The 12,549-nt window shown below is 46.0% G+C and overlaps 1 protein-coding gene across 1 annotated transcript in view; it reads left to right on the top strand.

The window, feature by feature from the left end:
- The window catches only part of GPT2 (glutamic--pyruvic transaminase 2), a 235,962-nt gene that overhangs the window by 54,115 nt on the left and 169,298 nt on the right, over positions 1-12,549 (top strand). The window lies entirely within an intron of this gene.

The following is a 12,549-nucleotide window of genomic DNA, read 5'->3' as shown; positions in this document are numbered from 1 at the left end:
AGAGCTGCTCCAGTGTGTCCCAGACCTCTGCCATCTTGAATGCAGATATGTGAGGGCACAATGGACAGCTCTGAGTGCCAGCAGGTGACGTCAGAGACCCCTCCTGATAGGTGCTTACCTTTCTCTGTAGCCAATCCTCCTCTGAGGGTCTCCCCTTTGGGTATCTCACCAGATAACGAATGCAAGAGCTCACCAGAGTTTCTCTGTACTTCCCTCTTCGACTTCTGCCAAGGATCGACCGCTGACTGCTCCAGGACTCCTGCATAACCGCAACAAAGTAGCAAGAAGACTACCAGCAACATTGTAGCATCTCATCCTGCCGGCTTTCTCGACTGTTTCCTGGTGGTGCATGCTCTGAGGGCTGTCTGCCTTCATCCTGCACTGGAAGCCAAGAAGAAATCTCCTGTGGGTCGACGGAATCTTCCGCCTGCTAACGCAGGCACCAAACTTCTGCATCACCGGTCTTCTGGGTCCCCTCTCATCCTGACGAGCGTGGTCCCTGGAACACAGGAGCTGGGTCCAAGTGTCTCCGACAGTCCAGTGGCCCTTCTGTCCAGATTTGGTGGAGGTAAATCCTTGCCTCCCCATGCCAGACAGTAATCCTGTGTAATGCGTGAACTGCAGCTGCTAGGGCTTCTGTGCACTTTTGCAAGACTTCCTTTGTGCACAGTCTAGCCCAGGTCCCCAGCACTCTGTACTCCATTGCCCAACTCGCTGAGTTGGATTCTGACGTCGTGGGACCCTCTTTTGTTGCTCTGAGTCGACCGTTGTCCTCAGATCTTCTAAGTGCCTGTTCAGGTGCTTCTACGGGTGCTGCCTGCTTCTGCGTGGGCTTTCCGTGTTGCTGAGCGCCCCCTCTGTCTCCTCCTCCAAAGGGTGACCTCCTGGTCCTTCCTGGGCCCTGGCAGCACCCAAAATCCTCAACCGCAACTCTTGCAGCTAGCAAGGCTTGTTTACGGTCTTTCTGCGTGGAAACAACTCTGCATCCTCAAGCACGCCGTGGGACATCTTCTGACCAAAGGAGAAGTTCCTGGCACCTTCCATTGTTGCAGCATCTTCGGCTTCTTCCACCCGGAGGCAGCCCTCTTGCACCTTCTTCTGGGGTTTAGTGGGCTCCTGCACCGCCCCCCCCCCCCCCCCCCCAACCCCCCCCGAACACTTGTATGACACTTGGGCTTGGTCCCCTTCCTTTACTCTCAGGTCCAGGAATCCATCTTCAGTGTTTTGTAGTCAGTTGTTCTCCTTGCAGAATCCCCTATCTCGACTTTACTGTCTTTCTGGGGTAGGAGGGTAACTTTACTCTTACTTTTCAGGGTCTTGGGGTGGGGTATCTTGGACACCCTTAGTGTTTTCTTACACTACCAGTGGCCTCCCTACACACTACACTAGGCCTGGGGTCCAATCGTGGTTCGCATTCCACTTTTGGAGTATATGGTTTGTGTTGCCCCTAGGCCTATTTTTCCCTATTGCATTCTATTGTGTTCTACAGTGTTTGCACTACTTTTCTAACTGTTTACTTACCTGATTTGATTTGTGTGTGTATATTTTGTGTATATTACTTGCCTCCTAAGGGCGTATATCCTCTGAGATACTTTTGGCATATTGTCACTAAAATAAAGTACCTTTATTTTTAGTAACTCCGAGTATTGTGTTTTCTTATGATATAGTGCTAAGTGATATAGGTGGTATAGTAAGAGCTTTGCATGCATGCTTTGCATGTCTCCTAGTTCAGCCTAAGCTGCTCTGCTATGGCTACCTCTATCAGTCTAAGCTGCTAGAACACCCCTAATCTACTAATAAGGGATAACTGGACCTGGCACAAGGTGTAAGTACACAAGGCACCCACTATAAGCCAGGCCAGCCTCCTACACGCTTCAAATGAAGTAAAAACACAGTCCGAATACAGTGAGCAAAGGCAGTGGCTAATTAAATAAGGCACCACAAACAGGCACAATATTTATAGGGAAAAAGCACATCAGTTGTGAGCATGACACCAAATGGTGAGTGATTTGGGATAGTAGGCAGCTGGGTGGGAGAAGCACCAAAGTAGGCTTGGATACACCATTGTCTAGGACTTCTTGTCAAACATGGATGCATGTTGTAAGGGGGGAGGGAAGAGAGGAATGAGGTGAAATGTTAATGGACATTGATGGGCTGAACATAGGGTCTAGGCTACGGAGATGAGACACAATAGGCAGCTGTAGATTGCATTTTATGGAATGTTAGGAGATCCAGGGGTATGGTGTCAGTTTTCGTGTATCCCCAGGGTTAATTCAGAATTTCATACCGGTCACCTACTATATGGTGCTTGAGGAGGCTCCTGACTGCCTCTGTGCAAGTCTTTACTTTCAGCTTCTGCCACCTAACCACTGCGCTTAGCTACTGATGTACCAAAGGAGCTGGGTACTCTTCCAGTTCAAGGCAATCGCTCGGCAAACCGGAGAAACAAGTCCAGAAATGTGGATTCTCCCTGCAGGTATTTTAGCATTTGAAGAGACCTAACAGGTTGTAGTCGGTGACTATGGTGCTAGTTAGCCCAGTGATTCCGGATGAAAGCTGTCCTGACTTACACTAGAAGTTGGGCAAGTGTGGTCAACTTCAGAACCTGTTTAATAGGTCAGAGTCAGGATCATGGAATCTGGGGCACTATGAGTCTGCAAAAGAGAACCACATTCTCAACTTTTTGGGAGTTGGGTAAGCTCTGTAATACATTATAATTAATGTATTGAAAATTTGATTTTCAAGAGTTTATGGGGATATTCTATGACGTTGGTCACCTCAAGCTCATTAAGGACCCTTCTCTCTTGTCTTGTGTCCTCGAGAGACCTGCCCCTGTATGAGTTAGGATGCCATTGAAGAGCTATGTGATCAAGTGACTGCCAGATCCCATGGTATAGAGAGATTGTACAAGCAACAGGAAATGTATCAGAAATGGATGTCCCAATCTTGACCCGGACATCAGACCTGGTGCCCAGCAATTTAATTTAGTGGGTCATCTGGTTGTCCATGCTGATTAATTTCAGCACCACAAACAGATAGGGCCACCGTAGTGTGTCAAAAGCTTTACCTCCAGGTCCAAAACTAAGCAAACTGGGTAGGACCACAAACATGGAGGTGCCTGTATGCATCAAAACAATCCACCTTCTGTTGAGGGAGGTTAATCTGCTGGGTAAAAATCGATTCTGGTCACCATAAATGGGTTTCAGCAGGCAAGCCAGTAACTGGCTCATGAGGAAGTATTTTACTGTCTGAATTGAATATTGCCAAGGGTCTGTAAGAAGAGACATCCAAAGGCTCTTATCCCTGCTTGGAAAACACTACAGTCAGCGCCTCCCATAAGGACAGTGAAAGCAGGCTGGCCCAGCTGCAGTGTCGTAGAGTTTTGTTAGTCTAGTGACCCAAAACATGGGGTAAGTTCTGTAGAACTCTTGGCAGGCTGTCGATATCTATCTGCAGTCTTAAGAGTTGCCAGGTCCTTGATCACTCTGCAAACCTTCTGGTCACAGATTGGAGTTTCCATGGCTTCATGTCTAATGGGATATTTTACGTATTCTGTGGTAATATGTTTGTAATTAAATTTGTTAATAATACGTGAACTTTGGGTTCTCTCACTCATACAATGTCTAAAGCTGGCTAAATAATTTAATCTGATACTTGATCGTGTGTCTGTCTCATGACTGTATAGGATGCCCATCTCTTTCTCTCTTTCTCTTTCTCTCTATATATATATATATATATATATATATATATATATATATATATATATATATATATATATATATATATATATATATATATATATATATATATATAAAATACCAGTGAGCGTTTGATCGGTCACCTTAATACAAATGATTTGATTTGTTTTTGGGACTTTTATCTTGTTTACATTCTTTGGTGTGGTTTCAGTCTATGTTGCTCTTTATTATGTTTTGCTTTTTGTGGAATTTATATGAATTCTGTGTTTCGTGTCTTGTATGTCATTTGGTTTTCTGGGTTACTTTTGTGCTATGTGTTCTACTTCCACTTCTGTCTTGTGGGTGGTATTCCATGGTGTTTGGTCAGCCTTGAGAAAGCCCCAGGCCGGTGCACCGCACAGGGGGCGAAACACATGTTGGCTGCTCAGTTGTTTTCTTTTTCCATAATTATAATTTTGGGAAGAATAAACATATACCTATACTACAACATTGTCCTTCATTTGGAAGTGAATGAGAACCTGTACCTGACTAATCAACTCTGTCCCCTATTTCATCGTGTTTGCTGGGGAGTGCAGAAGCAAGGGTGGGACCTGCCAAGGGAGGGATCCAAAGTGCTCCAAAGGACTCAGGATTTGCAAGCCAATCTACTTACACCTAGGACAGGTAAGACAGAAATACCACCTGGTTGATATTTGGGTGATATCAGTTGAACAACATGAAAGTAGCTGTATCAAGCAACCCTTCTTACCATAACATATCCGCTCTTCTTGTCTATCTGAACCGTAACTGAGTGTAAAAAGGCTTTTGACACTCTGGAGAATGCAATGTGCTCTGCCTCAGTCCTGAAAGGTCAAGATTAATCCAGGCAGTTTATTGTCCAGACAGGAGCCTCTGAACTTGGGATAGGAGCAATCCTAGCCCAAGCCAAAGATTAGGGACATAGCCAGCCTCTTGTTTTTATAAGCAGAGACTACTCCCTAGGGAACAAAAATGGAGTGTCTTAGAAAGGGAAGCCTTTGCTGCGGTCTGGGCCTTGAAAAAGTTGAGGCCATACTTGTTTGGCTCTCACTTCATAGTTCAGACAGACCACAGGCCTCTCAGCCGGCTTCGACAGATGAAAGGTGAAAACCCCAAACTGCTGAGGTGGTCCATATCCCTGCAGGGAATCTACTTTAAAGTGGAACACAGACCTGGGACTGCCCATGCCAATGCAGAAGGCCTTTCCAGGTGCTTCCACTTAGAGGATGAAGTCTCCCTAGGGGAAGGGTAGTTTCATCCCCTTTTGTTTGGGAGGAGGGTAGTGTGAGAAAGGGCTTCTTTTGACATGGTAGCCCCCCACTTTTTGCCTGAACGTGATGTGGTTTCAAACTGTAAATGCCCTGGGTCCCCACTAAACAGTTTTCTAGGGCCACATCTTTCTCCAAAACTGTATTATGTATTGGCACTTCAGCCACCCTTGTAAGTCCCTAGTAAATGGTGTACCCCTAGGGCATGGGTACTAAAGAGGGCCCCCAGAGCTGCAGCGCCAATTGTGCCACTCTGAGTGGCTCTTCACCACCCTTATGCAGACTGCCATTGCAAGTACATGACAAGGTGTATCAAAGTTCCAAACTCGACATGGCACTCACCAAGTGTGTTATGTCCACTAACACTGCATGCACTATAGGTAAGTCACCCCTCTGGCAGGCCTTACAGCCCTAAGGCAAGGTATACTATAATGCATGGGAGGGCATATGTGTGCATGAGCAAATATTGCCCCTACTGTGTCTTTGCAAAACCTTAAGACATGGTAAGTGCTCAGGGAACCCATAGCAAATGCATGTGCTGGACACTGGTCATTACGAGTGCCCCAGCTACATGATGGCCTCTCTGAATATTGGGTTGTTTGCTATAAAACAGCTCAGAATAATAAACTCGCACCGATGCCAGTGTTACATTCATTATAAAAGGTACCTAGAGGGCACCTTAGAGGTGCTCCCTGCAAAACCTAACATCCCTGGCATGGTTACTGACTGGTTTCTACTAGCCTGCCACCACCAGACAGAAGTCTGGACTCCCGGGGTGAGAGCCTCACCTCAGAACACAAAGTTTTTCCTGGATGGAAGTGGTCATGGTGTGGGTGTAGCCACCCTTCGGTCGGTGGCCCATTGGCCACTACCAGGTACTCCTCCTGATGCCCACCATATGAAGTATTTAGTAGGCCTCCCCAGACCCACAGATCTGATTTGATGGACACAAGAAGACAAGCGACAAAGACCACCCTAGGCACAGGGACAGAAGTCCTGCTGCAAGAAGACAAATCCGCCAAACCCTGCCTGCTACATCCAGACTCGACAATAGACACGGAGGGGCCGACTGGACAACAGAAGGACTCTTTAGAAATCCCAGAGGACTCCAGCTTTCTGAAAATCGCCAAGAAACCCTCTCTGAGTGAAGGCATTACTCTTTGCACACTGCAGGCAAGAAACCAGTGAAGTCCAGTTCACTGACCGGCCACTGAGCAACGAACCGGACACAGCAGCCCAACCAAAATCAATCCAACTGACCCGAGGGACAAAGCCTACCTTTGTGCACTGCGACCTTGGTGTACTGGAAGCCCAACATCTGACACCGGCACTCCACTCTGGACTCTCCAAGGAACAGAAGCAAGAACCAGTCGAGGGACTTCAGGAATCCTTGGAACCACCTCCCCGAGTGGCCCTGCTGATCTGTAATTCACCCTCAAAGTGACCTTTACCTGGCTCCAAGGACACCCTGAAAACAGGGATACAGAGTTCCTTCTCTCTTTAGTTCATGACATTCCCCAAGCTATGCATCTGAGCCAAAACAAAACCTGGAGCAACGTAGCTAATAACTTTTACTGGCCTTGAATGTCCCATAAGGTGAAGGACTTTTGTGAGCCCTGTGTCGCCTGCCAAGCCAGTGGCAAAGCAGTGGCTACCTGAAGGCCCACCTTAATTCCACTACCTGTGGTTTGGTTGCCCTTCGAAAGGGTAGGCCTTGACATTAATGGACCCCTTGACCCGCAAACCGCTTCAAGAAACTGGTATATTTTTAGTGGTACTGGATTATGCCACTAGGCACCCTGAAGCTATTACACTTGGGACAATCACCCCCTGCAGTGGCCAAGCCCCTACTGGGTATTTTTACCTGGTTGGATTTTCCTAAGGCGGTAGTATCAGACAGGGGTTCATACTTTGTCTGCATACTTAAAACACATGTGGCAGAAAATGTGGAGTGACCTATACGTTCACTGTCCTATACCATCCACAGACCAATGCACTGGTTGCAAGATTTAACTAGACATTGAAAGGCATGACTGGAGGACCCCCTTAAAAACGCAGAAGGAGATGAGATGTCTTCCATTCTGCTTTTTGCCTACAGGGAAGTGCCACAAAAGAGATTAGGATGTTCCACCTTTGAACTTTTATTTGGGAATCCTTTTACGGGTCCATTGGGTCTTGTGAGGGAAGGCTGGGAGAGGCCTCTCAAAGAGCCTAAGCAAGACATTGTGGATTATACATGTGCCCTTCGTTCAAGGATGGCTAAGTACATGGAGAACGCCAGCAAAAATCAGGACAGCTAGGAGCACCAGAAGCCCAGATATGACCAAAAATCTGCACGGTTGGAATTCCAACCAGGGCAAAAAGTTTGGGTACTGGAGCCTGTGGCGCTTAGTGCTTTCCATGACAAGTGGTCTGGGCCCCACCCATCCTTGAAAGGAAAGGGAACGTCACCTACTTGGTTGGCCTTGGTAGTTATAAAAATCCAAAAAGTGTTATACATCTCAATCGCCTGAGGCCCTATTTTGACAGAGCTGACCATGCTCATGCTTGCAGATGAGGGACAGGAGGAAGAGAGTGAACCTCTCTCTGATCTCCTGCCAGCGACCCACAAGATGGTTCTGTGGATTGAGTGGCCTCGTCAGACACCCTCACAGTACAACAGCAGGCTGTTTGCAGGCAAGTCCTCAACCACATGATGAACTGTCTCTGACCCCTGGTAGGACTAACTAGTATACCCATGATGTAGACATGGGTGACAGCTTGCCTATCAAAAACAAAATGCACAAGCAGTCAAGAAAGCATCGAAGTTGAAGTCAACAGGATGCCAGATTTAGGTGTAATTGAACCCTCCAAGTCCCTGGACTAGCCCTGTAGTTTTAGTCCCCAAACCTCACTCCAAGGGAGAGAAAAGGGAAATAAGGTTTTGTGTGGCCTAAAGGGACCTCAGCTCAGTAACAAAAACAGATGCACATCCAATTCCAAGAGCTGATGAGCTAATAGGCAGCCAAATACTTGAGTACCTTTTGATCTTATATCTGGGTACTGGCAGATTGATCTGACCCCTAGACCAAAAGAGAGATCAGCATTCTCCACCCCAAGTGGGCACTATCGGTTTACTGTCTTGCCCTTTTAAATTAAAGAATGCCCCTGCCGCTTTCCAGAGTTTGTTGAAACAAGTCCTGGTTGGGCTGAAATCCTTTAGTGCAGCATATTTAGATGATATTGCGGACTACAGCTCCACGTGGCTGCACGACCCTTGGCCAGACCTATCTGCATTGCACCTGGCCCCTGCATCGGGAAACCAGCTGTGCTCTAAGGGTCCTTAACCCCTTGCGCCCTCTACACTCAGGGATCCACCTGAATTGCCTTGAAGTCAATCTGTACAGTGTATTTACAAGTGATCCCCTGCTCCGTTCTGCACTAGCTCAAAGACTTTCAGCTGCTGCTCCCGCTTGAACCGTGAACCACCCAAACTTCTCTTGCTGGCCCACAGGACATCTCGATGACCTAGACCTAAAAATAGAAGGTGACACTTATAAAGAGCATTATCAGAATTTATTTGTGGATTTTCTTTTATTATTTTTTTATATGCATTTTTAATGTTTTTCCCATTCGTTCCTATGGTGTGAAATCATGCACAAAATGACTATGGGCCTGATTACAACTTTGGAGCACATAATTGATCTGAGGCGTCCTGTATATGTCTGAAAGTACTTAGACCACCTCTTGGTGGTTTGTAGCATTCTACAAAATCCCAAATAAAATAAAATACGCCATACATAAATACAAACCTATTGGCTGTGTCAGTAAGTGTATTTAACGGCTAACCTCATTGCAGTATCGTAGCAATGTTTACTTTACGACCTGAAAACCCCCCATCACTTGGAAACTGTTGATGGCATTTCTGCTGTATGGATTATTTCGACTCCTCTCCCTCCGTGTGTGGGTGTTTCCCAGATCGCCAGATAGCTAGCACGATGCTGTAATGTCTCCACAATGAGCTCCACAGCAAGCTGACATTTAGGAATTATTTTTAGATCCTTGTTTCCCTGCACCATGTTCTTGCTCAGATTGTCACTTGTGGATATGCAGTTATTTTTTCATCTAGTTTCTCCTTATATGTCCAGGCCACAGGAGAGAAAACGAAGCTGCATCTGTGTTTTGATCTTCTGGAGTAGCCTTGTTGTTGTACGGTTTAGAACATTGTGTTCTCACACCGCTGGGAATTGGAACTGCATGCTTCTCAGTGTGTAGTATCAGGAAGGGAGATCTTTGCAGTAGTAGCAGACAAGTCAGCAGCCATGAATTTCTTTCTATATTTAAAAATGCAGTTTTACGTTGGTTTTATTAGATCTGAACGTTTTGGGAAGAAAATAAAAATATAGGATTGTGTATAATCCAACTGCAGTTCAGGACTTTTTTTTCCAGTATTCGAAATCAGGATAAACTACATTTTAAACTAAACATCTAATTTTGATGACCGATAGAAAGCTCGAAATGTGCAGGCCTGATCTCTGGATGGGAAAAAGGTGTGCCCTGTACAAACATAGGCAGACCATTGTTTTACATTCTAACCCCAGAATGTTTTGTTATAGATGTGATGTTGGGTCATTTGATGTATATTGGATATAACTGAAGTGCTTTGTCATCCATCCTGAGGTTGCGTACGATAGCTAATGATGTAGAAATGGAAGAGAGACCTATAGTAAGCAATGGTGTGGGCAAGGTAGAGGGACTGCCACTGGATCCTTGTGGATGGAGTGGTCTTTTCAAAATAGTATCTCATTTGATGAAGGATAGCTGCTTTCAGCCTTGTGGTTGACAGAGAGAAAGAAGGCTGAAAAATGAGGAAGAAGAAATGGGTGGATAATTCAAGAGGGTGGGAGGGAAATTGAAATGGAAGATGCTAGAAGTCAGTTCTAGTCTCAGGAATCCGGGTATGATGAGTTTAAAAAAAACAAGAAAAAAAAAAAAAAAAAACTTGGTATATTCTACTTGGTGGTGAATGAGGGAGGGATGATCCAGTCTGTGAATCACTCATTCTCAAATGCTGTATTCAGAGGGTTCACTTTATGAACTCTTAGCTGCTAAATCTGTAAACTTTGTAGGCATACTTCTGTAGAACCATTCCTGTGGGCAACATTGCTTCACATAGTTGAAAATGTATCTTTCGTGCTATTGCTCTGGTTCTTTTTGCTCCATTTTAGTCTTGTCACTTTATTGTGGTGTGTCTAGGAGTCATTTCTGCCAAACCTTCCCCCTCCCCTCTGCTGCCTGCCAGAGAGAGCATGCTGTGCATGCCACTGCTTCCTTAACCTGAGCTGAGTAGGTTGGTTCTGAAGTAGAAGTACATTTTAGGTTCAAGTACCCAGCACACATGCACGTAGAATGGCATTAGCCTCTAGGTTCCTGGTCCACCGGAGAAAGTTTCTCCTTGTTCCCCCATAGGAAGTAAGGTTCAAGGACATCCTAATACCCACAACCCTATAGCGGTTCCCGTTCCAGCGGTCCTGGCCTAATTATTTAGCACAGGGCACCATCCCTCGTGTGGTAACCACTCTAGAACTTTTAAATCCTGCTACCAGTCACAGCCAAAGCCACAGAGAAGGGGACTCTGTGTCCTAGAACACTCATGTGCCCAGGCGTCGTCGTCAGAAATCTTTGAGCGCTTGTAGCGCTACAGGACGTTCGTGTTGCGGGCCGCGCCTGGGCAAAGCCCGGGCCAAGAGTGGGCCCGTTCCACGCCTGTCAGCGACTGGATGAGGCCGGGCCCGGCCACCCGCCTGAAAAGTGTTTTTGAGAAGGTGAACAACAAGTAACACGATCGGAGGAAGTCTTCACTGCTTAAGGTAAAATAATTTGTCTTAAGACTGTGCTGTGACAGTCTTTGTTTACTCTGTTCAGGCTCTGGGTTACCTCCACTTGCCCTGCATTCTCCCCTTTTTCAGGGATAGGATAAAGTGCACTGCTAATGTGGTTTTACATTGGTTATTTAAGGGGTGCAAATTACTGGTTGCAATGGGCAAGAGGAAGATACGTACACAAAAGGGTGAGGGTGCTCAGGGCCCTTTGACTCAATCATCAATTTCTAGTTACCTGTCATCCTTTATTGGGGCCATAGAAACTGAACTAGTGCAGGTTGAAGAAAAAATTGGGGATGTTGAGAAATCCACTCAGAACTCACCCCTTGAGCCTATTATCTCAATTAAGTCTACTTATGGGACCCCATTGTCAGCTCCTACGATTAATGTACCACAGCCTGGTACAGAAGTTTTTCTTATGCAAGCGCCCCTAAAGAGCCTGTCATTGACTGTTTCCCCGTGGTCTCCCCACCATCGAAAAAAAGGTAAGCAGATGGCCGCTTTAAACCCACTAAACGTGATCTAGGGGCTAAGAGAAAAACGTCCCTACACTTGGAACATTCTACTTGTCACTTGTCGGTTCCCGATATGAATCTGGACAATTCCACATTTGATAATAGAGATACAGGAGTTCTGCGGGATGAACTTATATACACAGTTGATTCTGTACTTAAATCATTTTGTGCAGTTTGGGAAGAGAAATTGCTTAGCCTGTTAGATAAAAAAACTGGAACAATTTTATACAAATTTGACTAGACTAATCCCCCAATTAGCACCAGGTCCTACTAACTCTGGCAACCTAGCTCAACCCTTGGTAGCTTGGCAACAAGCGACAAGTCTTAACTTAGAAGACAAAGCGTAAAGCATTCAAATATCACAAATCAGTGATTAAATAAAACACAGGAAACAGTTTAAAAACCCAAAATCAATTTATAAACATAGATAATATTTCTATCTTTAAAATTACACCACAACAAATAAAATCAGATAAGGGGAACCGGAGATACGAATTTTTAAAGAATTAATGCTTTCTTGCGCATAGAAGCAAGTAGCGCTCAAAGGGTTAAAAACGGTCACACTGGAAAGGAACAAAGTCCAGAGTTCAGGCCACCCACGAGGTAACACTGTCACACTTACTTTCAGAAGTGTTTGATTCAGGAACGTGGTCCACAGCACCAGCCAAGGGTTCAGAGGCTCTGGTGTGCCTCTTGGGGTCTGGGACTAAAACTCCCACAATGCACCTCTTCAACTTATGGAGTTGCTCCAAACGTCTCAACTTCTGGATCTTCTTCCAGAGGTCCTTTTTGTGTCCTTGAAGTGTCCACAACTTGATTCAAGGTTCCAGAAGCTCTGAGTTGCTCCTTGGGAGTTGGGACTACAATTCCCAGAAAGCACCTGGTCAGAATCCTCAAATAGCCTCTGGACTCTGGTCAGCTGGGCTCTGCTTGCAGGACTTGATGCAGGGGTCTCTGGGCAGCTCCTTTGCACCTGTAGCAAACAGGGAGTCCCTTCTTGAAGCAGTAGAAGACAGGTCCTTTTAGTGGTGAAGCCCAAGTGTGCAGCTGGTGCAGTCCTCCAGAGTGCAGTGTCCAGGAGCAGGTCAGGGGGTCCAGCAGGGCAGTCCTTCCTCTCCTGTAGTTCTTCCTTGTTGGAATCTGATAGGGATCTGAGGTGTGGGTGCAGGTCTGCCAGTTTTATCCCTGC

This window comes from Pleurodeles waltl, chromosome 12, assembly GCF_031143425.1.
Source record: "Pleurodeles waltl isolate 20211129_DDA chromosome 12, aPleWal1.hap1.20221129, whole genome shotgun sequence".
NCBI classification, from domain to species: Eukaryota; Metazoa; Chordata; class Amphibia; order Caudata; family Salamandridae; genus Pleurodeles; species Pleurodeles waltl.
This window is presented reverse-complemented; position numbering and strand designations above follow the sequence as displayed.